The following is a 24,769-nucleotide window of genomic DNA, read 5'->3' on the forward strand; positions in this document are numbered from 1 at the left end:
ATTCGAAATTCAAATGTAATATTTTTTTATAATTAAGTGTAACAGTATTTATGGCCAGACTAAGTATATACCACGGGCAAAGCCGGGTCGGACAGCTAGTATTGAATATAGTTAAAAAAACACGCTTTAATTATAGTATAAATTAAATCGTTTCACTCTTATGAAGAGTTTGTCTAATATACATACATAATAACATAATACTATTATAACTAATTATATAGTACGAATTTGGATGTATTTTATATGCAATACATCCCAATTAAATTTCCGTAAATAAGCTGTTTTTATGTAAGCGCTGGAAACTAAGCTAATGGTGCATGAAACACAATAGTTTGATACTAATTCACGCCGATATTCTGGGTGGTTGTGGAACCTTCCCCGGTGCGAGCTGGCCCAATTTGTGCCGAAGCGTGCTCCCTCCAACATTAATAATCGAAAAAATATTAACAACTAGCTTTCCGCCCGCGGCTTCGCCCGCGTGGAATTCGGTTATATCATTTTCATCTCCCTATTTCAACTTCTTCTACCATTTTTTATACTATGTCATTTCCCAAGTTCAGTTCTACCTTCATACCAAATTACAAAGAAATGGATTCAGTGGTTTAGGCGTGAAAGCGTAACAGACAGACAGATAGAGTTACTTTCGCATGTATAATATTAGTAGGGATCTTATATTTAATAGAAACACATTATTGCCACTTTTTAATAAAAATGTTAAGAAAATCCACGAAATGCAAGGTTATGAACGAATGCAATTAAAGAAATCATTGTACACACAGTTGGCAGTTTGCCAGCTGTGACCACAGACTATGAAGCTACTATTGTCTCTGACATTTGTTATGTTTTATTGGCTCTGTGCTAACGTATAATTTAATGAACATTGCACAATTTATTAAGTTGGACCTTTTTAGCTTCTGTTTTTAATTAGCCGTATCTTAAATTCCCATGTGCCTAATTGAACGTTAAAATTTAGTATTAAGTCTGATAATTGCATTAGTGTAGTAAACTTTATTTCATACTACCTGTTCGTCCCGGCTTCGCCCGTGGTATATAGCCTGTCATGTCACTAAGTGAAGTAGCAGCATTCTAATAGTGAAAGAATTTTTAAAATCGGTCCAGTAGTTTTTGAGTTTATCCATTACAAACAAACATACAAAATACAAATTCTCCCTCTACATAATTTTATGTTACAAGTAATAAGTATAAGTATAGAAGTATAAACTAGCTTTCCGCCCGCAGCTTCGCTCACTTGGACTAAGGAGTTTTGTACTTTGCGAATTTTTGCATAAGACGCATTATGACGTATCTTATCAACCGTTTAACTTGAGAAATACCTATTTAGAAACCTCTATTTTATTTTTAAATGCCTATCCAATGACTTATTTTATTTCATATTCGCTAACAAATAGTAAAAAAATTGTAACGATTGTTTTGGGGTCTTTAAAACATCCTCTCTATATAACAAATAGAAGCCCTTTTTAGAAATTGTTTAAAGTACAGAAATGGTCTGATTGTTGTTTTATTAAATGAAACTAGACAACGGAATAAAACGTCTAAATATTTTCGTATCGGTTATTAAGATCCAATAAGGCATATTTTAGCTTATTATTAGTTATTTTTATATTTTACTATTTACGAAATACACATAAAAAAGGAATTACCTACTACATTAAAATATTTCCTTTGCAACATTCCGAAGACCGTCTGCTGTACCTTGCATTTGTGTGCTGTAGGTATTACATGTATTTCTATGTGTGAGTGATTAACAGGAAACTTGCAAGTTCTTTTAGTCCAATATCCGTCCCAAAGGCCTAAGGGCTTCTTATCCCGACCTTTTTGAAAAAACTGCTCAGCTGAAGACTTTTTACAGCCTACCTTTTGAGTTTTTACTTTTTCGTATGTGTTAATTGAATCTATACTAATATTATAGAGCTGAAGAGTTTGTTTGTTTGTTTGAACGCACTTATCGCAGGAACTGCTGGTTCGATTTGAAAAATCCTTCCAGTGTTCGATAGCCCATTTATTGAGGAAGGCTATAGGCTATATATAAACCACGGGTGAAGCCGGGGCGCGCCAGTTTGTTAGAAAATACGTTATTAATGAACCAAAAGTTTGTAGACAGGTGTTGAACAATGAATACGCGGCGAACATTTTAATTGCAAATTGGTTTTCGTTCAAGTTCTTAAGCGTGTTAGTGATTTTAATTTTATTAATAAGTTGTTCTTTGTATGCTCGCTAACTTCCATACAAGTTATTCTTCAGTTTGAGGTTTTTGTTTCTTCCTACTAATATTAGAAATACGAAAGTTTGTGAGGATGTGTGTGTGTTTGTAGCTCTTTCACGCAACAACTACGGAACCGATTGCAATGAAATTTGATACGTAGACAGCTGGACAACTGGAATAACACATAGGCAACTTTCATCCCGATATTCCTACGGGATACGGACTCACGCGGGTGAAATCGCGGGGAGCAGGCAGTTTCCTATAATATTATGTATACCTCAAAAGATATAAAGCGGAAGCGTTTCTTTGCTTGCACGCGTTTGTCTCCGGAAATACTGAGCCGAGTTGGATGAAATTTCATTCAGAGATACATTGAGACTCGATAAAATATTTAGAGTACTGGCGCATGACTCAATATCGGATCGTTCACCGCAGTAAATGTTGGTCTATGACACTCTCTAACCTAATTACTATCTCCAGGCACAAATCACTACGTAGCATAAAACGTTTGTCTGTATGTTTCTTTAAAATTACGCAAAAAAAGTTTGATGGTTTTTTTAGTAGTAGTGACTCAGGACGAAATCTGACTAATAACTAAGAAAAAAAAAAAGGAATTCATCAAAAAAATCTAGTCACGTTATAAAACGCTCCGTTGCGACGCGAAAGATATTATGAGTACGCATATGCAAGTCAAAGATTCGCCATTCATTCGTAGTGATTTAATTTTTTCGCGCCGTACTGCTATCGACCGCTTCCCCATTGTCAGGAGCTTGAGACTAGCATATACTCTGTTTACAGACATGTACAGTCAGCAAATACACGCCGAGGGAGTACTCGTGTGTACATTTGTACACGGGATGCAGTTTTGTTCGGTGCAGCTTTGTTCAAATTAGTTGAAGTTTAATTATCTTGAAATATGCAAGGATGTTGCGGAGTGCTTCCTACACATACTGTACTATAATTATAGATTATTTGAGTCAGGTGCCATGCGTTCTATGTGTGGGTACTTGTGTGTGTTTGTGTATGTGCGTTTTGTGTATGTATGTGTTTAGAATAATTAGGGAGAGGAAGCTAGCTTCAAATTATATTCTAGAATTTACAATCTTGGTTTTTTATGGTACAAATTACTGATAATCTATGATACTTAAATAGGTTTTTTGCTTTGACATAACAGTAATCATATCCATATGTACGATCAATATAAAAATATAATTTTGACCAAATAAAAAAGAACAAACTTTGATAATTTAAGCAAAAATCTTGGTTAACCACTCTAATGCTCTGTTAAGTGTTCTGTAAACAAAAAAGCTATTCCAAGACATACAAAACCACACGGTAATATAAATATTATCTCACCGCATATGAGACATACAAAAAAGGCACATTTTATGTGTCTTTTCGATGAATTTGCTGACGGTACACATCGTGAGTCAAGTATTACGTCAACTTGTATCCGACGCGTTAATAGATAAATCGTCGGTGCATTCGCCTCGACCCCACCCCCATGGAGGTAATACTCGTATTGTGATTTTAATCCTTACTGACATTATAAATGCGAAGGTATGTTTATTTGTTTATTTGTCATTCTTTCAGGACGTCACGGAGCTATCTTATGGTGTGATTTTTATGTCTAGAGATAGTTACAGGCTAGAGAGTGACATAGACCACTTTTTAGCTAACGACACGGGTTAGAAACATATGGTATTAAAATGTCTTAGTAACTCCCCTGAACAAGATGCACATCTTAGTAATATTATAATCGCGAAAATTTGTTAGTATGGCTGAATGTATGTATGTATGGATATTTATTACTCTTTCACGCAAAAACTACTGAACCGATTGCAATGAAATTAGTACGTAGATAGCTGGATAAATGGAATAACTTATAGGCAACTTTATATACCGATATTCCTATGGGATACAGACTTACGCGGGTGAAACCGCGGGGTACAGCTAGTATGACATAAAGATATGAGAGAGTCTCTATCTTTATATAAGATAAAGAAAACGGAATTTATAAACACGAAAGTAATCTTAACTATTTATTAAAGTTACATAATTGTTTTAAATGTTTCATGCAAAACTACTACTAAAAACAATGATAATGATTAAAGGCAATGGTTTAAATTGACAAACTCCAAGTAACTCGATCATGCTAATCGGATTACGCATAAATATCTCTGAGGAAAATGCAATATTGCAAGATCCTTCAGTAAGCTTTTATTGTACTTTATGTTCCAACTCGTAAAGCCGCTTAGGCTATCAACTAGCAATGCTCTTTCAAAAAGATTTCAAATTTAGAAAAATATTGAGTTTATTATTTTTGAAGAATCTATAATCTTCTAGATGTTTCTAGAAGATTCTAGATTCTTCAAAAATAATAAACTCAATATTTTTCTAAATTTGAAATCTTTTTAGAATCTAGAATCTTCTAGATGTTTCTAGAAGATTCTAGATTCGATGCGAAGAATTAAAGGTCTATTAGTAAATGTCCTTGATTTTACAGCAAATTCTTATCTCATTACAAACAGTTGTTATTGGAACATTTTGATTCTATGATTTGAAAAGAAAGTCCCGTTTGTGAACATGGTTTAGGTGAATTGTATAGATAATATTTTTATTACGTACTCATTACATATTATGTTTATGTACTTCCTAACACTTCCTATTTTTTTCGCCTTATTATATAACAATTTATTTCATTTATTATATTTTATAATTATTTCCTACTAATATAGATATATACATATATAATATTTAGTTTAAATACCAATTTGCTTTTAAAATATCTATAAGTATGTTTGTATTGTTTATATAATGTATGCATGTATGTTTATTTCTTTTGACTGGCACTTCAACAAGGGGCTACTGAAAATCAGCGCTGCGCATTACGCGTGGCACACGCTGAGTAGATACCCTTTTTATCACCACACCGTTTAGTCATAAGTTCACTTTTTAATTTTAATTTTAATTTAACTGTCTGTAAATGTGGTGGTGTTAAATAAACATTATTTCTTTCTTTCTTTCTTTCTAACAAGTATCATGTCCGTAAAAATATATATTTTTGCCTCCAAACAAATCAATTTCATAAGCCTAAAAGTAGATCAATTGACAGATACCCATACATCATCATACAGCCGTAATAATATCGCCTACGTCACCATCGATCAATGTGCCTTCAGAAAGGCACTTGCCTTAACATTAAAGAAATGCTTCTACCTTTCAGAATAAGACTAATTCATCAAAATCAGTTCACCAAATCGAAATAAGGTAGCAAGCACAAAAAAAATACAGTCGCATTGAAGTCCTTTTTTGAAATCAGTTAAAAATGAAGCAATGTTAATCTGTGGAGACTAGGGAGGTAGTGACGAATGCACACTTATACAATTAACGATGTCTCGACTCGCCACACACACATGCGTACGGTGTGTTATGTGCGCATGCTCAGATATAAGAATACGCGACTTACTAAAAATCTATTGATTGAAAAAATAAATCACCATTAAACCTCTATGCTGTTTAAAGAATAATATCTAATAATCTTTATCTAATCTATGTTCATTATTTTCTGTTTCACAAAATGTATAAAATTAATATACAACAAAAAGAAATGTTATTTATTGCATTACAAGATACAAATTTTACCATTCGTTTAGTAGTTTTATATAATCTGTGGTTTCGATTCATTCCAGTTTTTGTTACGAAGAAACTGGTCTGAAACATGTAGAAAGATAACGTTTCCACAACTTCATGTAAAAAATAAGAAGGAAAGGAAACCTATTGGGTTGTGTTAGATATAATAGATATAAAACTGCCTCCACTATATTGCAGACTTTAGTACTGTAGATTTATCCAATACACGATTCGCTGTGAATATAAAGTGCTTTAACAGTTTTCGGTGTTTTATCAGCTAAAATTTGGGTTTCACTAAATTGCTTTTTCTCGTTATGGAGAGGATTTTATTCGGTTTTATTTTTTGTATCGTTCAATTTAGGTTTTGGTGCGTTCACAATAAAATATGATGTAAGCTAATTTAATATTATATTATGATTAGACTAAGAATTTTAATATGGGAGGCGAGTACGCTTCGGCACGAATTGGGCCAGGTCACACAGCACATAGAAGCGGTGTCAAATATGCAACATTTTTCGTGAAGCCCGTATACTTTTCCTTACCCTTCTCAGTCCATTCCTTCTTTCCAGGCGTCTATTCTTTATCCCATAAAAGCGGGCGGTAGTTGGCGGTCGTGATCGCTTACGATCAGGCGAACAAACAAATCAGTTGCCTACACACATAATTATATAATAAATCCCGACATGATCCATACTTGCAGAATTCAACCTAAGATATTAATAAAAAAAAGGTGTGTGTGCGATTTACACACGATAGAAGTGAAACTTCAGTAAATCGACAAAATAATGAGATGAATATATATAAAATAGTATGTATATTTCTGTCTCATTCTTTGCCGGCTTCATTCTACACATTTTTGTATTTCTGTCTCTTACCTGTCGTTTTTTTCCGTTGCATCAGGTTTGAAATCACAACGATTCTAAAGAAGTTTCACTTCAAAAATTCTCAGTATATACTACGCTATTTGACTACGCGTGCTATCTAATTTACACATAAAAAAATACATACAACAACAATCATTAATACTCGTATTTTATACGGAAAGAAAAACAAAAACTTCGTGAAAAAAACACAAATCGTTTATTAACTGCCGAGTTAATGGTGAATATAAAACTCGTATTTGCTCACGTCACGGCATCGGTGACGTCATCAATATTCATAACGCCCACGTCATCAAATGTGGATGTTTACTGCGCCTCGCCATAAATCACGTTTTGACAGTTCTGCCCACTTGTCTGTGAAAGTTAGTGTTTCATTGGAGAATGATCACATTGTGTATTAAAATCTATACTAATACTAGCTATCCGCCCGCGGCTATGCCCGCGTAGTCGCAGGAAACTTAGACCCGGGGTTTTTCTCGCATGTTCCCGTTCCCGTGGGATTTCCGGGATAAAAACTATCCTATGTCCGTCTCCTGGGTCCAAACTATCTCTGCACAAATTTTCAGCCAAATTGGTTAATCCGTTCTTCAGTTATAAATAGTATAACTAACACCACTTTCTTTTATATATATAGATTATAAAGCTGAAGAGATTGTCTGTTTTTTTGAACGCATTAATCTCAGGTCCGATTTGAAAAAATCTTTCAGTGTTTGATAGATATGCAGATAGTATTGAGGGAGGCTATATATGTACCACGGGCAAAGCCGGGGCGGACTGCTAGTGTTATATATTTTTAGGCATTAGCGTGAGATTCTTCTTTATTTTCCATAGTAAGAAGTCATAGTAATAAGGTTTCAGACAATTTAGTAAGCTACAAATAAAGTCTGAATTAAAATGAACTATAACTCCATCTAATAATTAAATAATTTATTAAGCTTGACTGTTACAAGTACTTCGGAATAATAAATAGAAATGACTCACCGGTTCCGATAGGAGTGTCTACTGTTATACCATCAACATATTACATACCAATGATATACTCGTAGTTAATAAAATTGTTTTTTTATTTTTCCATAACCAACCTCTTTTCGTGTCCCTTTATGTCTTACAACCTACAAGTTCGTAAATGCAAAAGTTTTTTATCATTTCCCTCCAATAATTGATGAAAAGGGCCTATCAAGTACTTAATTTGTTTCGCAGTTGAAACTTCGTACTTTCAATGAAAACAAGTTTAGAACTAAAAATTATTAATTGGCTTCGATGAAATGAACTGAGATTCGATAAAATTATGTGGATAGTGATTTCTGGGATGAACGATATATTACGATTGTAAACAGAAAATATTACCGATTATATGTCTAGATTAAATATCTGGATATACTTTAATATTATAAAGAGATAACGTTTGTGATTGTTTGAGTTTATGACATTGTAGGGGGTTATCTCTGGATCTACGGAACTGATTTAAAAAATTCATCATACATTACATAAAACCACGCTGTATTTTATTTTGTATTCATCCCGGGACATGGCGGGACGGAGCTGGGACGAGCAGCTAGTACGAGATATTTATGCATAGCACATGCCCATAACAATACAAGATTGCCATCTCTTTCATCCTTACACCACAGATAATACTATGAAAAATAAGTCGTCGTCGAACGTCGAAAAAATAAACTCATAAAATTGTTGTCTTGAAAGCTACAAAATTTATTAAGTACGCAATATATATTTTCTATAAAGGAGCATGGCATACAAAACCGATAATCTATTAGAATTATGCTTGGACAGGGGCGATCCAAATATTGGATAATATATTATTACTCGCTGACCCGGCAAACGTTGTTCTGACTTACTTTTATCATAACACAAAAATACGTGTTGGCTGATTCTCAAATCTACCCGATATGCATACAAAATTTCATGAGAGTCGGTCCAGTTCTTTCGGAGGTGTTTGTTAACAAACATTGTTAACAAACAATAAGGAATTAACAGTCTGTCTGTTGTTATTTCGTTCAAGCCTGAGAACAGGGCCTGTTTTGACGCGAAATAACAGTTACAAAATAAAGAAAAAGAACTAAAATGACAAATAATTCGTCAAAGTATACGTCAAAAGCATTTTCCGTGTAGTCAGTAGATTTATCGGTAAGTGGCGAAACTGGCCTAAAACAGAAAAAAAACTAAATGTGTACCCATTTTGGTTAGCACACTCCCAAAAAGTAAACACAGACACAGACGCTCATAACATAAAGAACTCCTTGGATAAAGTTTAATATAAAATAATGTGCTAACGGCCATATTTCTTTCAGATACTGGCTTGATATTCAGCTGTCAAGAAAAGGTCTTGTGAGTACTATATCTATGCTTACACTCTCATCTTATACACGAACGAGAGCTAAATTCTTAAATATTAATTTTATTCTGAGAATGTTACAAGCTTTTAAAACTCAGCGATCTGTGGAAATATTATGGAATGCTAGAATATTTAGCAACGGGATTTAAAATGCAATATTTCAGTTGTTCAGCATTTTTCAACCGACTTCAAAGGAGGAAGTTTTTTTTGGGTTTAGTACCTAAGTACTTTTGACTAGGTGAACCGATGTAATGAGTTTTTTTGTTATTTTTTTTGGGATCATGCCTAGTTAGACGTAGTTACGTTTATTTATTTATTTTATATAAGTATTTCATTTATTAACAAGAATTTACTATCTGTTATCTTAAACGCAATATGCTAATATCCAGAAGTATATCTAACAATAGTTATTACTTTTTTTTTAAACATTATTTAAATAATGTTGTCAGCGGAGAAAATTACGTACGAGCGCGATGCGGCCAGAGATTTATTATCTATGCTTAAAAGAATAATTTTTCTCTATGGTAGTGGAAATATTTTCATAAAATAACCTACCTACATTTTCTTTCCATTTAATTTTAAAATTATTTTAAGTAAGAGAATAATGTACGACCTCATACCTACCTGAACTTTTATAACACTATTTTCGCACGGGGAATAAATATATATATAGATAGATACCTGGCTTACGTTGAATACATATATCCAATATAATATTAGTCACATGGACTCACAAATATCCAAAAAAATTCTCGCTTTATCAACCGACTTCAATATAAAGGGGAGGCAATTTATTCGATTGTACTTTTTAGCTTTATTATCTCAGAACTTTTGATTGGTTTGATGCGATTTCGATGATACTTTTTTATTTGACAAACACAAGAATCACGTCGATCTGTTGAAAATACACGAAGTTAAAGAGTAAAAAAAAAAAAACAAAAAAAAATGGCGTCGAATTCCTTCGTTATTACGGAACATGAGCCGAAAATACAATTAACTACGGTATAAATTAGCAATGGATTTCTATTATTTGCTCATACATTTCCTAAAATGTTTGTTCGGAAGTTGTTTGTGGAACATTAACTGATTAGTTTTAACCAGACAAATAGAACATGTTTATTCAATCTATCTTAATTTGTTTGCCACGATTGTTGTATTCATTGATGATATTACTGTTATTGTTTTATGTCATAGTCGGCAATGGAACTGGTGGGTCGCCTGATGGTAAGCGCTTCTACCGCCCATAAACATTTGCAGAGGCTTTACGTCTCTGCAAATTGATTGTCGAATTTCAAAGTTGTGGGATAAAGTAAGGGTTAGTGAGGGGAGTGAAGGTAAGGATTAGGAAGGGTAAGGAAAAGGGATATGGGCCTACGGCTCCACCACTCACCGTGCGAAACACAGTAACGTTTGGATGACACCATTTAATTATATATTTTTTTAAGATAGTTTTCTTTCAGGCTTCAATATTCAATAAAGCTATGAGAATCATATCGAACGTAAAATTGTATTGTATTATATTATTAGTGGCTAATCAGCTCGACATTGAAAACGTGCAAGTGAAAATTATGTAACGTAAAAGAATATTTACTTTTATCCAATTGATAAATATGTCTATATATAAACGTATTGTATTTGTTATTGTAAGAACATTCTCCGGTTACTAAAATTTACTTTTTAATTTTTCAATGTATAACTCAAATGTTTTATAGACTAATATATAACAAACGATTCTCTTGTAACGCAATTGTCATAACAATTCTATAATTTATTCAACTTTGATTGTAGAGACGATGTGACAGTTTTTAGTCCAAGTTACAGTAAGTTTTCGTTCTAATCTTAATATTTATGAATTCAATTATTTTCATGAAGCAATTTAATAAATATGGAAAATTTTATCTCATTACAATAAATATAAAATATACTCCGTAGCACTATCATAATCTCGTAGCAATACGCCTACACACGTAGCATTATGCTACATAATTTTAGATTATGGGGATCCCTGATCTTCTTTTCACAGATTTTCTTTATTATTATCATATTGTTGAGGTTGTATATATAATATATATGCATATTTACTTTGTAGAAGATATCTACGATACATTGAGACATATTTTGACATACAAAGGGTCAGTTTTATTATTATATTATATCATATACTTTTGCTAAAATAAATTATCACAACATTTTACTTGAAATTTCGCCAAAATCAATAACATTTATACAAATACCAACGCACTTGTCCCAGTTTATCAACTAGCACCTAAACTAGTTGATTGGTTTTCGAGTTTATTTCTTAAAAACAAACAACAATAAAACCAGTCTATACATTACGAATACATAGCAACGCTTCAAATAAACAATCAATAAGGGGTTATATAAAGGAAAGGAACAGAGGCCGACATCTGGTCCTGACGTTGGATCGAATAAAACTGCTGACTGCGCAAATTTGAGAACACTTCGCCTAAGCGTTATGAATTTAAGACCACCCTGTTGTGATTTATTTATCATCTCGAGTGAAGTGTGGTGAAATAAGTTGTTTTTGTTAAGAGAGGAAAGGTACGGAATTGTACTTTTAATCGGCTTTACCCCTAGTACGTTTATTTTATCCATTAAAACCTATGTTGGGCCTTGACAAAAACGTCTATAAAATTCGGCAAATTGGTAGAGTTTTTCAACACATTTGGCTACACACACACACACACACACACACACAAGCACGCACACTCGCAACATTACATGCACACATGCATACTGTCTTTTCAAGTTCCAGCAAACTATTGCATCAGTAGCTATAGCGTTCAATTGTAATTTCCGAGCAATAGAACTTGCTGATTGATACACGTACCTGTTGTGTAAGCTTCAATTGCCTTGGATTATTGACAACTAGCGACCCGACGCGGCTTCGCTCATGATTCACGCTTCACTCGTAATAAAGCCTTATTTATATTAAAGCTATTAATTGTGTATATCAACTAGCTGTTACTCGTAGCATCACCCGCATAGTCATTTTTTTTTTAATCAAAACAATCGTAAAGGTCTTGCGTAAAATAAAACAAGAAAGTTTATGACATGTTTTATTCTTGCAACCAGAAAACAATTCGGACAAAACAGTAATTTATTTATTTCTAATTAGAACGGTTTAACATCAATAATATAAATTATTATATATTAATTTGTGTGTTATATAACCTCTCAGTAATGAAACAGTCTCTAATAACAATTCAATTTGGAAATATATCAACAAAAAACTAATTTAAGAAACCGCGAGTCGCATTTTCATGTGAAATAGATGAAAAATATTTGTGTAAGTTATAAAAGTTATAAACGGGCAAAATGTTATATTTGTTATATTCCCAAACCTCAAAGGCTTTGCAAAATAAATATCCAATTTAATTCTAGAAAAGTTACAAAGACCTAGCGCAGAAATTTCGCAGTGATATACTTTTTTGTGAGACTTGAAAAATATGAGTATAAAGTTCGTTCCGAAATAGTTTTTTAATTAAAAATTTCTTTTAAAATGAGATGCTGCCTTATTTATTATTTCATATTTGTAATATAGAGCTTTGTGTATTTAAATTAACAAGGATTGACACCCTGTTTTGTATGTATAATCTAAAAAGTCTTCTTGTATGTATAATCGCTTTGATTTGTCTGACGCAATTTGCTAAAATATTTTATGGCATATTATACAAATAATATTTAATAATTATTTTTACATTTTCTGAATTTAAAAGAGATTAGTTATCGTTTAAGTTTACAATAAAAGTATTATATAAATTATTTATCTTTAAAGTTTTTGACGCCCTACCTCTGTAAATGTTCATAGGTGGTGGTGATCGCTTACCATCAAGCGACGCACCAGCTCAGTTGCCCTCCATGACATGATGATCAAGTATTTTATTTAATCTTTTTTCAAGCAATTAAGTCTAAAAACATAGGCTTATAAAAAAGGAAGAAACGTTTTACCAACAGCTAAAACAAGTAGCCCAGCTAGCTACCAAATATAACAGCTGGAAACAGAATGGACTCTCTAAAATGATCAATTTCAGTAAAGCAATTTACGCTGGAATTTCGAGGGTTTAAAGTAATTAAGATTTAAGAGGACTCGCTACTATTACAGTACACAATTGAAAACGTTTTAATAGACTCACCGGTATTTCCTGTGTTATTTAGGTAAGACCGTGAACATTTCAACTTACTGCGTTATAATTAGTCTATATCACACTCCAGCCTCTCAACTATCTCCAGATGCAAAAAACATATCGTAAAACCGCTCTGTTTTGACGTGAAAGAAACATAAAAAAATATCCCATTTGTCTAGGTTAATATTAAAAGAGATCACTTCTATATATTTGTATGTTTGAAACGTTTTCATGCAAAAACCACTGGACTGATATAAAAATTCTTTCACCATTAGAAATTAGCAACTTGCTGCAACTGTAAACCTGAGTGACATAGGCTATATATGTACCACGGGTGAAGCCGGGGCCAACAGCTAATAATATTATAAAAGTAAAAATAAGGATTGATAGATTCACATCTATGCCAGGCGAAGTCAAGTTGATAGGCTAGTTTAATTAAATATCCTCACCATACATAGTAAAGTAATTGTGTATAAAGGGCTATAAATACCTCATCACGGTATACCGATGATCAAACAAGAGCATGCCTGATTGCGCTTTACGATACGCCTGTGTTGCCAGCCACACTGTTAAAATGTTTTTTTTTTTTTCATAAAGTAAACTGTGAATTTGTATCTTATCTGTGTAATTATAATTATGTTCTGTGGTGTAATATATTAAATTCGAATATTTTGTTATTTATTAATTAAATTATGCTTTAAATTGATAATCAATACATCATTTTTAGAAGGGATATAACTTTAAAAAGCAATATTTATTCTCCCTCAGAATGTGTAATATTATTAGCACTAATATACTAAAATTATTAAGTGTTTAATTAATCCTAAAATGATATTAAAATTGAACAGATAACCATCTCATTAAATTATGTACCTACTAAAAACTTAATATATAACGTTTCATTTAAACGTTCAAGCGTTGAGTTGCTAGCCACCTCAAAATATCAATATAAACTCTTTCTTGCCTCAAAAACATTATTATTATATAAAATTGTTATTTAATCGTCAATACAGAGCTAAAATTCGCATAAGCCACTATCAGTCCCGTATTGCGTCAGAAAGCGCTTAAAGCGCCGCGGTGGCACCCAAATATGTAGCAGCTATTTAGTTATCTGAGCTGCTAGAGAATTGTTAAACTGAACCTATGAGAAACTATGAACTAAGACCATTTTCGATATAACAAACTTCGTATATGGAAACTATTTTCATTGAAACATTAATGTCTCTATTGTTAGAAGATAATTAAAGTTATATCCCAAAAATGTCTTAATGCCAGTGATGTATTGCGAGATTTTGGATATTTGGATGGGTGTTAGTTACGAATAACTGCACATGTAATTAATTAAATTTATAGAGAAAGAGTATAAGTCTGTTTCATTTATATTATACTAGCTGCGCTCTGCGGTTTCACCCGCGTAAGTCCGCATCCCGTAGGAATATCGCGATAAAAAGTTGCCTATATGTTATTCCAGTTGTCCAGCTGTCTACGTACCAAATGTCATTGCAATCGGTTCAGTAGTTTTTGCGTGAAAGAGCAACAAACACACGCACACATCCTTACAAACTTTCGCAATTGATATATTAGTAGGATAGTATTAGATGTTAGATTATAGTATGTTAGAGCTGGCAAAAGAGCTGGTAGGTCCCCTGATGGCAAGCTATGACCACGAACACTTGCGGTAACGGGGCCGTTGCAAATTCATTATCATATTTATAAAGAGATAAGACAAGGAAGTAATTAGAGGGGAACAATGGAAAGGCCTGGAAAGGGTGAGGAAGAGGATATGGGGCTCAGGTGACTTCATTAACCGTCGATAGTCTCAGTAGGTGAAACTCAATATCCCTTTAGCTTAGTATTATAAAATGTATAAAATTTCATCAATTTAGGTGGAATAGTTTTAATCTCGCCTTATAAAACGAAGATTAATTAATATCATCATATCTTAGTTTGCGAGCATTATGAACTAAACGATTCCACTAAGGATAGGAACGTCAATGAGATTTATATGTCAATTTCAAATGTCAATTGAAATATATGACATAATTTTTATGACAGTTTTTACATTTTATTGTGTCTGACTTTTATGTAAAGTTTAAATACAAACGTAATTTCTTAAATTAGATTGTTAATTCCAATGACGACACAAAACGGCGCAGAATCTATCCTATTCTTAGTACTGCGAGCCCCACTATCCACGATTCATCATCATCATCATCATCAGCCTACACTACGCTGGGACACAGGCCTCCTATAGGACTAGGCCATTATTACAGTACACCACGCTGGCCAAATGCGGATTAGGAGACGACATATGTCGTCGCTTTAAATCTGGGACATGCCGGTTTTCTCCCGATGTTTCCCTTCAAAATTTCGACCAGTGGTGATTTTATACATATATGCAGATATATTGAAAAATCAATTTGTTTCCTACACGATAGCTTGGTCTCGAACCTCGACTTATCGATTTTATCGATTTTAAGTCCAAGGTCACCACAGAGCCATCACTGTGTTACCCACGATTACTAACTATAAGATTCTATCCAATTAACTCAGAAGATACCTAATTGCTCCATAGCATGGGTACACAAAAACTCCAAAAAGAATTCTGAATTTGCCGACAAGGCTTGTACACAGCTGGACAAATGAAAAATACACTGACATTGTAGAATCCTTTATGCTTTGGTCATTTCGAACCGACTTCAAAAATGGGGTTCTCAATTCGAATGATTTTTTTTGTGTTTTTAGTATCCCAAACCTTCGACGATTTTCATAGATCTTTTCGTTTCAAATTTTGAATTTCAACCACAAAAAAATCTTCCCTACGTACCTCCCCCCTACTTGGCTTCATGATTACTATTAGAAAGTTCCACCTTTAACATGAGCTGTTTCCTGCGCCACACCAACAGCAGCGTCTTGTTACTTATAAATTAATAAAACTATCCGAAATTATGTAATTCATAATTCTTTATTTGCACAAACATGGTATACAAGATGATACAATATAAATAATAAGGTTAGGTTTACTCATTTTACACCACGGAATACATAGCATGCAATAAACATCTGAACGTCTAATAAAAATTTACATTTTGATTACGGTTTTTTCTTAGACTTCAATCTATAATATGTATTCACAAATTACCATAATGAAATAAACTTTGCTCTCAAGTAATGTGGTTATACTTTAAGACTCGGTTAAATTAACACAAGGATTGTTGAAAAATAGAATAATTGTTGATGTCTCCTTTTTATCCAATATAAGCATTGTTTATTTTGCTTTTGAGTATAAGTTAGTTACAAAGAAAAATATCATGTTTCGTAAACGAAAAAATCACAAACAGAAAACGATTTTTAGACTTCTGTTACGTACACCATAATAAAAACATATAATGGAAGACAATACATGACGATAAGGACATGTACTCGGCTTGTACTATTGTATGTTGTTGACTCTGTAACATGTCAATTAAATAAAAAAACAAGATGTATCATTATTAACTAGCGGCTCTCCTGGCTTTACTTGAATTGCCTCGGATTAAACATATTAGGTCACATCTTCGCTTACCTGCGCAAAACTACTGACTGACTGATTTATCAACGCAGCCCAAACTACTGGGCCGATCGGGCTGAAATTTGGCGCGAAAATAGCCACTATAATGTAGGTATCTGCTAAGAAAGGATTTTGATAAATTCTACCCCCAAGGGGATATAATAGAGGATATAAGTTTATACAATTAAAAAACTTTTTTTTTGACCATTCGGGTGATGCTGCAACCAGTTTTATTATATTTTGTTGGAATTCTATAAAATATCTCCTATTAGTAATTGGAGATGATGGCACAGCTCGTATCCGCAACGGAAATTAATTGGTTGCGTTCGCGCGCTTTTTCCACATTTTTCCCGCCAACGGGGAAATGAACGTATTTGAATATCCCATTTGTAAAACGATTAATCCACGGAGACGCTGTTTTGTTTAGCTGTGATATACACGCTCTATGAAACATTATGTAAATTTAGCTTATTATACTACCTAGTATATTATATTTGGTACTACATACGTCGCCTGTTCCGACTTGGCCTAGACTGAAAAAGGAAAAAATATAGGTAAAGAGGAAGTAAAACTAATTTTTAAGACAATTGGTTTTACTTCAAATGTTAGATCGCATCAAATACAAATCCAAACCTTCACTCTGTCGAATTTATATTTGTTTATTAAATTTTAAAAATGTATATCTTTATAACTGTTATTTATAATTGTCTATTGGATATTATTAACTCGTATTTACAGCCAAAACTAAAGTTTTACAAAGCATTCGTAACTATAACCCAAAGTTCCATCGAAATATATAGAAAATTTGTTCGCAAAACGGAATTACAATGCTTCCTGACGAATTAATGTTTATTTCATGAAAACACCTTTGTCCCGACATTGTTACGCATATATTAACTTTTGTGTGCTCTCAAGGTTCTAGATAAATAATGCTGAATGTTTAAGAAACAGAAATCTACACTTGTTTAATTACATTGTATTACGTGCTGGCTCTGTCCGAAATGCCCGTAATGCATATGTAGCACTAGAAACAGTAGACAGATAGCAGTAAAATTTTTGAAATCACTCTAATAGTACCTAAGATCCAATAACTGATCTCTTCAGCTCTTCAGCTTTATATTATAGCACATGTATTGACATTATATTGGGCAGAACAACTGATATCTTACAATCACATTTCCTTCAAAATACAGACGCTCACCTTTCAAAACCATGTGAGATTCAATATAAAACTTTAAAAATATTACATTAATTATTCATTTTCGTGTTATAACATTGTATATCTAAATGTTTCATGTGCATTAAATTACCACTAAATATTTATGAACAATGAAATAAATAATAAATAGCAAGTTTTAAAGATTTTAGTTCACAATTGTAATGCTTATAGATTTATTATACAGATAAGTTAAATTTATAACATTATGCAAGAAGATCGATAGACCGGAAAAGGTCATGGGTCAATCACAAACGTTTTATCATCAACATCAAAGAGGAATGGAGAAAATTTTGTGAAGTACTCTGGAACTATAAAACCGATTTGTGAAAGGCAAATATCTATATTTGATTCTTTATTACTTAAAGAAACAATTTAAGGATTTTTCAATAAAGTATAATATATAATATAGTATAAGTTGAGAAACTGGCTAACTGCAAGCATTTTATTTAAATAGACAATAAAAAAGTATTATTTATCGTCTTTAAAGTATTGTTAAATTTGGAATCAGCATCCGCATGCAGTGTTCCCAAACGTTTACGATATGGGGACTTTCAAGAAAAGAGCTTACTCTTTTCTTAAAGGCAGGCAACACACACACCTTACCCCTGGTATTGTGGGTGCGACTGGACTACGTGGAGCTCTTAGCATCAGGTGACCCGCCTGCTCGCTTGCCTGCTCTATCACATAAAGCAAGAAAATTATATTTGGAAGGCTATTTAACATCATGTGCGACGTAGGTGTATCCGCGAGGCACAGCCAGTCATTTATACAATGCTTTATAAATTCATACTAAGATCTCTACAAACAACACAACATTGAAAATTCAAAAGCATCAGAAAATATCTGAATAGTGAACCAAACACTAAGACAGACTAATGTTTAACCCAAATATGTAACATTGAATATAAATGCAGTGAGATTTAAAATTCTTTTTAAAGAAGCACATACTGCAAATGTTGAGGATGCTTTGATTACACCCACAAGTATGAATATATCATGAAATAGGTCACATTAAACTGAACGAGGCACTTTTCATTTGTACATATTCTAAAGAATGTTATAATACGCCCGTAATGAAATGCAGAACACGTATCTACGATTTGACAATTTGTATGGGACTTTTCTGAATCGAGACTGGAGCCTGCACGTTCTCGTTGTGATTTGTACGAATGATTTTACTAGTTGCATTGTATGGGAGTAAATTCGGGATCGAATGATTAAAACCTCCTCAGAGCAGTGGATATTGAGTGAGCATTGAACTATGAACTAACAAAACAAAATTATATTGATAAATATAATTGTCATAGCGGTTAATTGAACTGGTGGTTCGCCTGATGGGAACCGATCACTATTGCTCTGCGTATGTGCCCGCTTTTAAGGAGTAAAAGATAAGGAAAAGATGGACAACTGGAAAGGGCCTCCAGCTCCCTGCACATACCGTTTGACACAGTAGCATGCTACTATGTCATACCGGTTTTCTATGGGGGCGTGTTACTACCCCCCTGCGAACTGGCCCAATTCGTACCAAAGCTTGCTCGACTCAACCTACTTGTCTGCAAATACAATCGATTCGTCCAACAAATGTATTATGTAAATAACAAACGTTCATGTAACTGCTGAAACACAGTTAATTTATAACTCATTTTCTTTTTTAAAATTCCTCTGCAAATGTTCATGGTTAGAGGAAACCCACTTCTTGCATATTAAGTATTATAATTCCACTGCACTTTAGCACTGGGTCATGGTCAGCGAAGATAATGACGTGAAAATGGCAGCATAATTATTGTATTATATCGTTATATACATAAAAATTGACTTGTTTTGCCCATTAAGACTTAAAATACTTATTTATTAATGTGATGGTGAAATAATGACGTGCATCATTTGTTATAAAAATCTAATGAGTACGTACATTCTGATTATTGCATGTTAATTAAGGATTATTTTACAATTATTTCGTATATTTTTGCACATAAATGAGAACCGAGGTTTATTAATCACAAAGAATATAAAATAAACTGATTAAGGTATAAAACATGACATATGACAGTTAAAACACCTAAGTATTTAAAAATTAAACTAAAGAAAAATAACGTTGAAAATAAATAGTTGAAAGAAAATTTTCCAATTACATCATCCAATTAGTAGACAATGAGGTCGAGGCATTGATAGACTGCAATACAACGCAAATTGCACCCTTATTCCGTAACAAAATTTCATAATCCGCTGCACTATGATTTGCATTACAAAGCGTTTGGGACATCGGGATGTATGTCGAGTTGCACTAGGCGCACTCGACCCGCGATACAGTACGAATGGCCGGGCAAAGCGCTTTGTTCCTCGCCTGTGTTTCCGTTATATATGTATTTTGCCTTTGTTACTTCGCGATTATGGTGCACGGGATAAGGATTTTTCAGTTTCGCATTTTCCATGCGTTATGAATAGCATGGGCCCCAGTATAGAACCCTGTGGAACTTTCGTGCACGCTCTCAATTTTATATGCATATTTTATTCGCACGCTTGGATGTTTGCACAGGTCTAATAGTTAGTAAGAAATTGTTTTAGCTATTAGTATAGATGCTATTTTGATAGCCATATTTTTATATTTTAACAAAAATTATGTATCAGTTAAATGACTAACAAACCAGAAAAGACTACGAAATTAATACACAAAGTTCGAAATATTCTTCGCTATAAAGTCAAAAGGATCATTCAGTCGTAATGTTTGTTTGTACATGTTGTACGAGCATACGATTTGTGAATGTATACCATTTGAAATTAAGTCTATTTTTCTTTAAATTTTGTAAACTGTTTATGTAGAACCTGAAAACAAAACAAAAAGAATCTAAAAACATCGCGTCTCTTTTCAAAATTCACACGACACGACCAGCAATTGCGCATATTAAAATTACACGTAATCATTAGCTTGCATTTCTTTGTAACAGAATCCAAATACAATAATAAACGACATCTTAAAGGAAGTCAATGAATCCTTCCATTTCGAGTTACCGGTGAAATAGTGCAGTCCCGGAGACAACAGGAAATTGCAATCGAGCGATAAATGAGTATGGACCATGCACTTGCTTATTGACTTGCTGAAGATGTGAATTTTTAAACATCTTTACCATAGAGAATATAAATATCCCATATCCTTTTCCTTACCCTTCCCAGTCCTTTCCTTTATTCCCATCGCCAATCCTTTCTTAAACCCTTCCCAAAAAGCCGGCAATCCATTTGTAGAGGCGTAAGGTCTGCAATGGACCTTATGCCTCTCCAAATGTTCATGGGCGGTGGTAGCGCTTACCATCAAGCGCTTACCATCAAGCTCCATTGCCGACTGTAACCTAAAAAAAAAAAAAAAATACTATACTAGTAATCTTTAGTAATATTATAGAGCCTAAGAGTTTGGACACGCTAATGTCTAAAACTACTGGTTCGAATTGAAATATATTCTTATTGATAGTCTATTAATCCATTAACCAATTGGCCCGTGGCAGCAATAAAAAATTTTGTAAAAGTGGGCAACAATCGCCTTTTCTTCTTCTTCTTCTTATTTTTCAGATATTTTATTTCTTGTGAGAATAATTTTTAGTTCCTAAAATCAAAACGAGTAAAACCGCGCCGCACAGCTATTCCATTATAAAAAAGGAGTTGTTTTTATTTATTTGTATGTTAGCATTAACTGTTGTTGAATTAATGTCAAATTAACGAATCCAAAAATAACGAAATAAAAATATTGGCGATAAATCTCAAATAAACAGATAAAGAAACAAAGTATGGGTTAAGTAAAACATTGATAAACATCATATAATTACAAAGGTGATATTTATAGTGTTATTACCGAGTGGATAAACTTTATGACACTTAATTTAATCCAGAATACAATTAAGGTAAAAATTATCCTTTTAGTTATACCCCTATAAATAGGCGTTTAATGGTAAAATAAGCTTTTATACCAGGGCAGCCCCTTTCTCCTTTCACATTCTGTAAACAGTACCGACTCTTGCATTCTGTTTTATTTTAATTGATATGTTTTCTGACGAAGTAAGAATCACATTCATGTAAGCGTAACTTTATAGTTATTACAAAAAGTTCTCCCATGCGATTTTTTATAACTCTTACATTTAAATAAATGTTTCGTTTTCATTCAAAAATTACTCAGTCGTTGTTTATGAAATAAACAAGTTGATAGATTAGCAATGAAATAAGGATATATGCTTATTTTAATTATAAAATTAAAACTAAATAGAGTTAGGAAACTTGTTTAAACATAGGATTACTTTAAAATAGTATTATTGTATTTGTTCTTTAAGTGCATATTTTGTACTTTGTTTAAATACAAGATATGTATAAGTAAAATTAAGTACAGCTTTAGAAAACACATTTCATATCTCACGAGAGCGTCCTATAAATTTATAATATTATTATTTAGGAGGCAGTTAATATTCATAAGGCTCAGTGTAATCCCATATCCCAAAACGGATAACATATTACGCGTAACGACTGTTTAAAATGTATGAGATATAGATATATGTTTTTCATATTTTTTATTTAATCTTGTTATAATATAAATTACTGACTTTGACCGCCTTCTTGGTGCAGTGGATACGCGTGAGCCTAGAACCGTAGGTAGGGTCCTGGATTCGTTTACCGGTAGTGACTCACAAAAGAGGCGGTCTAGCAGGACATATCTAGAACTGATCTGATCTGATTGGATAATTTTTTTTTTTGTTGTCTTGTCATTTCTTTCTTTGTCTGCCAGAAAAAAAAAACATATTTTATATGAACGGCTTAAATTTTAGGTAGTTTCTTATATACATAAGTTTAACTTAGAGTATACGTAAGCATACGAGCTAGCTCATAAATACTCTTCTGTAGCTTAAGTTCATACAATTCTACAACTTCTCTCTATATACTATAATGCGCTTTGGGACTTAAATGTCCATTTTATATATTACTAGACGCTCGTCTCAATAAGTAAATAGTAAAAACATTAAGATAAAAAAAAGATAAAAAAGGAATTTCTAATGGCCCCGAAATAACGTCCGAATTCAAACGAGATTAGTAAAACGTTGGATGAATTATAATCAATTGTAATTTTCTCGTCCATTTTGTTCCGACTTCTTTGATGAATTGATTTCATACTGTCGGCCATTTTGAAAATAAATTTTTGTCGAGTCTTTCAATATTGGATAATGTATTTATGAACTTTTGTCTCTATTACGATCGATTTAATTGATATTTATGTAGTTAGTAGTTAATAGTTCATTAGGCATGTATTTGATTATTAATAGTGGTAAATATATGACTATTGATATGATATTTGAATAATATAAATTATATACTAATTTTATAAAGTTGAAGAGTTTGTTTATTTATTTGTTGAAACGCACTAATCTCAGGAACTACTGGTCCTATTAGAAAAATTCTTTCAGTGTTAGATAGCCCATTTATTGAGGAAGGCTATAGGCTATGTATCATGTACCACGGGAGAAGCCGGGGACGGCTAGTATAATATAAAACTATAACTGTCGTCCAATATATAGCATCGTAACGGTGCTAAAGTTTTATTTTATTTACACGCAAATGTCTGTTTTAGCAGCATTTTTAAAACAAACACTTTTCTTGGTCTTAGTTGTTTACCTATGCCTATGATACCTCTAATATTTTTTAATTTTAATATGGGTTTATTTCAACCTCCAACAAGTATCCTACAGAACATTTCGTCTGTATTGCTATATTTAAATAAAGACCTATCATCTAAATAAAGTTATTCCCAAATGGCGCAGTAACTACAAGAACTAATTTAAATGAAATTAACATAAAATCAAGTATTCAAAGAGATGTAAATTATACACCACTTACACGCCACTGTTAGGAACGTTGGACTAAAGTTTCTTGCAATGCTAGTTAAATGTTTTAACCGACTTCAGAAAAGGTTATTAACTCAACATATATCTCGGTAATTTTGTTATAAATCCACTTCATGTATAAGGAAGTATAAAAAAATTGTTTATTTCTATGTACATGTTTTTATACTAATCTGTATTAATTACTAGCTTTTCGCCCGCGGCTTCGCCCGCGTATAATTCGCTTATATCGCGCTACATGGTAAGGAGTATTTTCTTCGTATTAAAAAGTATGTTTTGTTCTTTCCCACGTTTAGCTCCATCTTCACACCAAGTTTCATCAAAATCGGTTTCACAATAACGAACTTTCATACAAACATTCATCCCCTCTTTCAACCCTTTCTACCCTTTTTTCGCGATAAAAAGTATCCTATGTCCTTTCCCAAGTTCATTTCTATCTTCATATCAAATTTTGTCAAAATCGGTTCAGTGGTTTAGGCGTGAAAGCGTAACAGACAGACAGACAGACAGAGTTACTTTCGCATTTATAATATTAGTAGGGACTAGTAGGGATAATTGTGATCCTTATTAACAATGCAGTTTTTAAAAGAAGTGTACCTTGTGTACACTAATTATTTTTAATAAAAAACCAAGCCGCTTTCCAATTGCAAGCACATGATTAAATTTTAATCACATGACAGGAATCAGCTTTAAAAAAAAAGTTATGAGATAACAAACACACCTTTTTTGTAGTCGGTTGTTATACAGTAATTTATCAAAAATATATTAAGACACAATAAATAGTTATCTACAAAATTTAGCAAACATGAAATTTAAACCAGACGTAATTACCTTCGAATCTAACCACAACTTCCATAGCTCTATATTTAAAGGGTATTTTAAATGTGTATC

General features: G+C 32.8%; 1 protein-coding gene across 1 annotated transcript in view; it reads left to right on the plus strand.

Annotated features, from left to right (window-relative positions):
• The window catches only part of LOC119836311 (uncharacterized protein CG3556), a 56,910-nt gene that overhangs the window by 15,229 nt on the left and 16,912 nt on the right, over positions 1-24,769 (plus strand). The window contains 1 exon segment of the mRNA XM_038361609.1: positions 9,048-9,079. The gene's annotated coding sequence lies outside the window, so the exon portion shown is untranslated.

The sequence above is a fragment of the Zerene cesonia genome, chromosome 23, assembly GCF_012273895.1.
Source record: "Zerene cesonia ecotype Mississippi chromosome 23, Zerene_cesonia_1.1, whole genome shotgun sequence".
In the NCBI taxonomy this organism is placed as follows: domain Eukaryota; kingdom Metazoa; phylum Arthropoda; class Insecta; order Lepidoptera; family Pieridae; genus Zerene; species Zerene cesonia.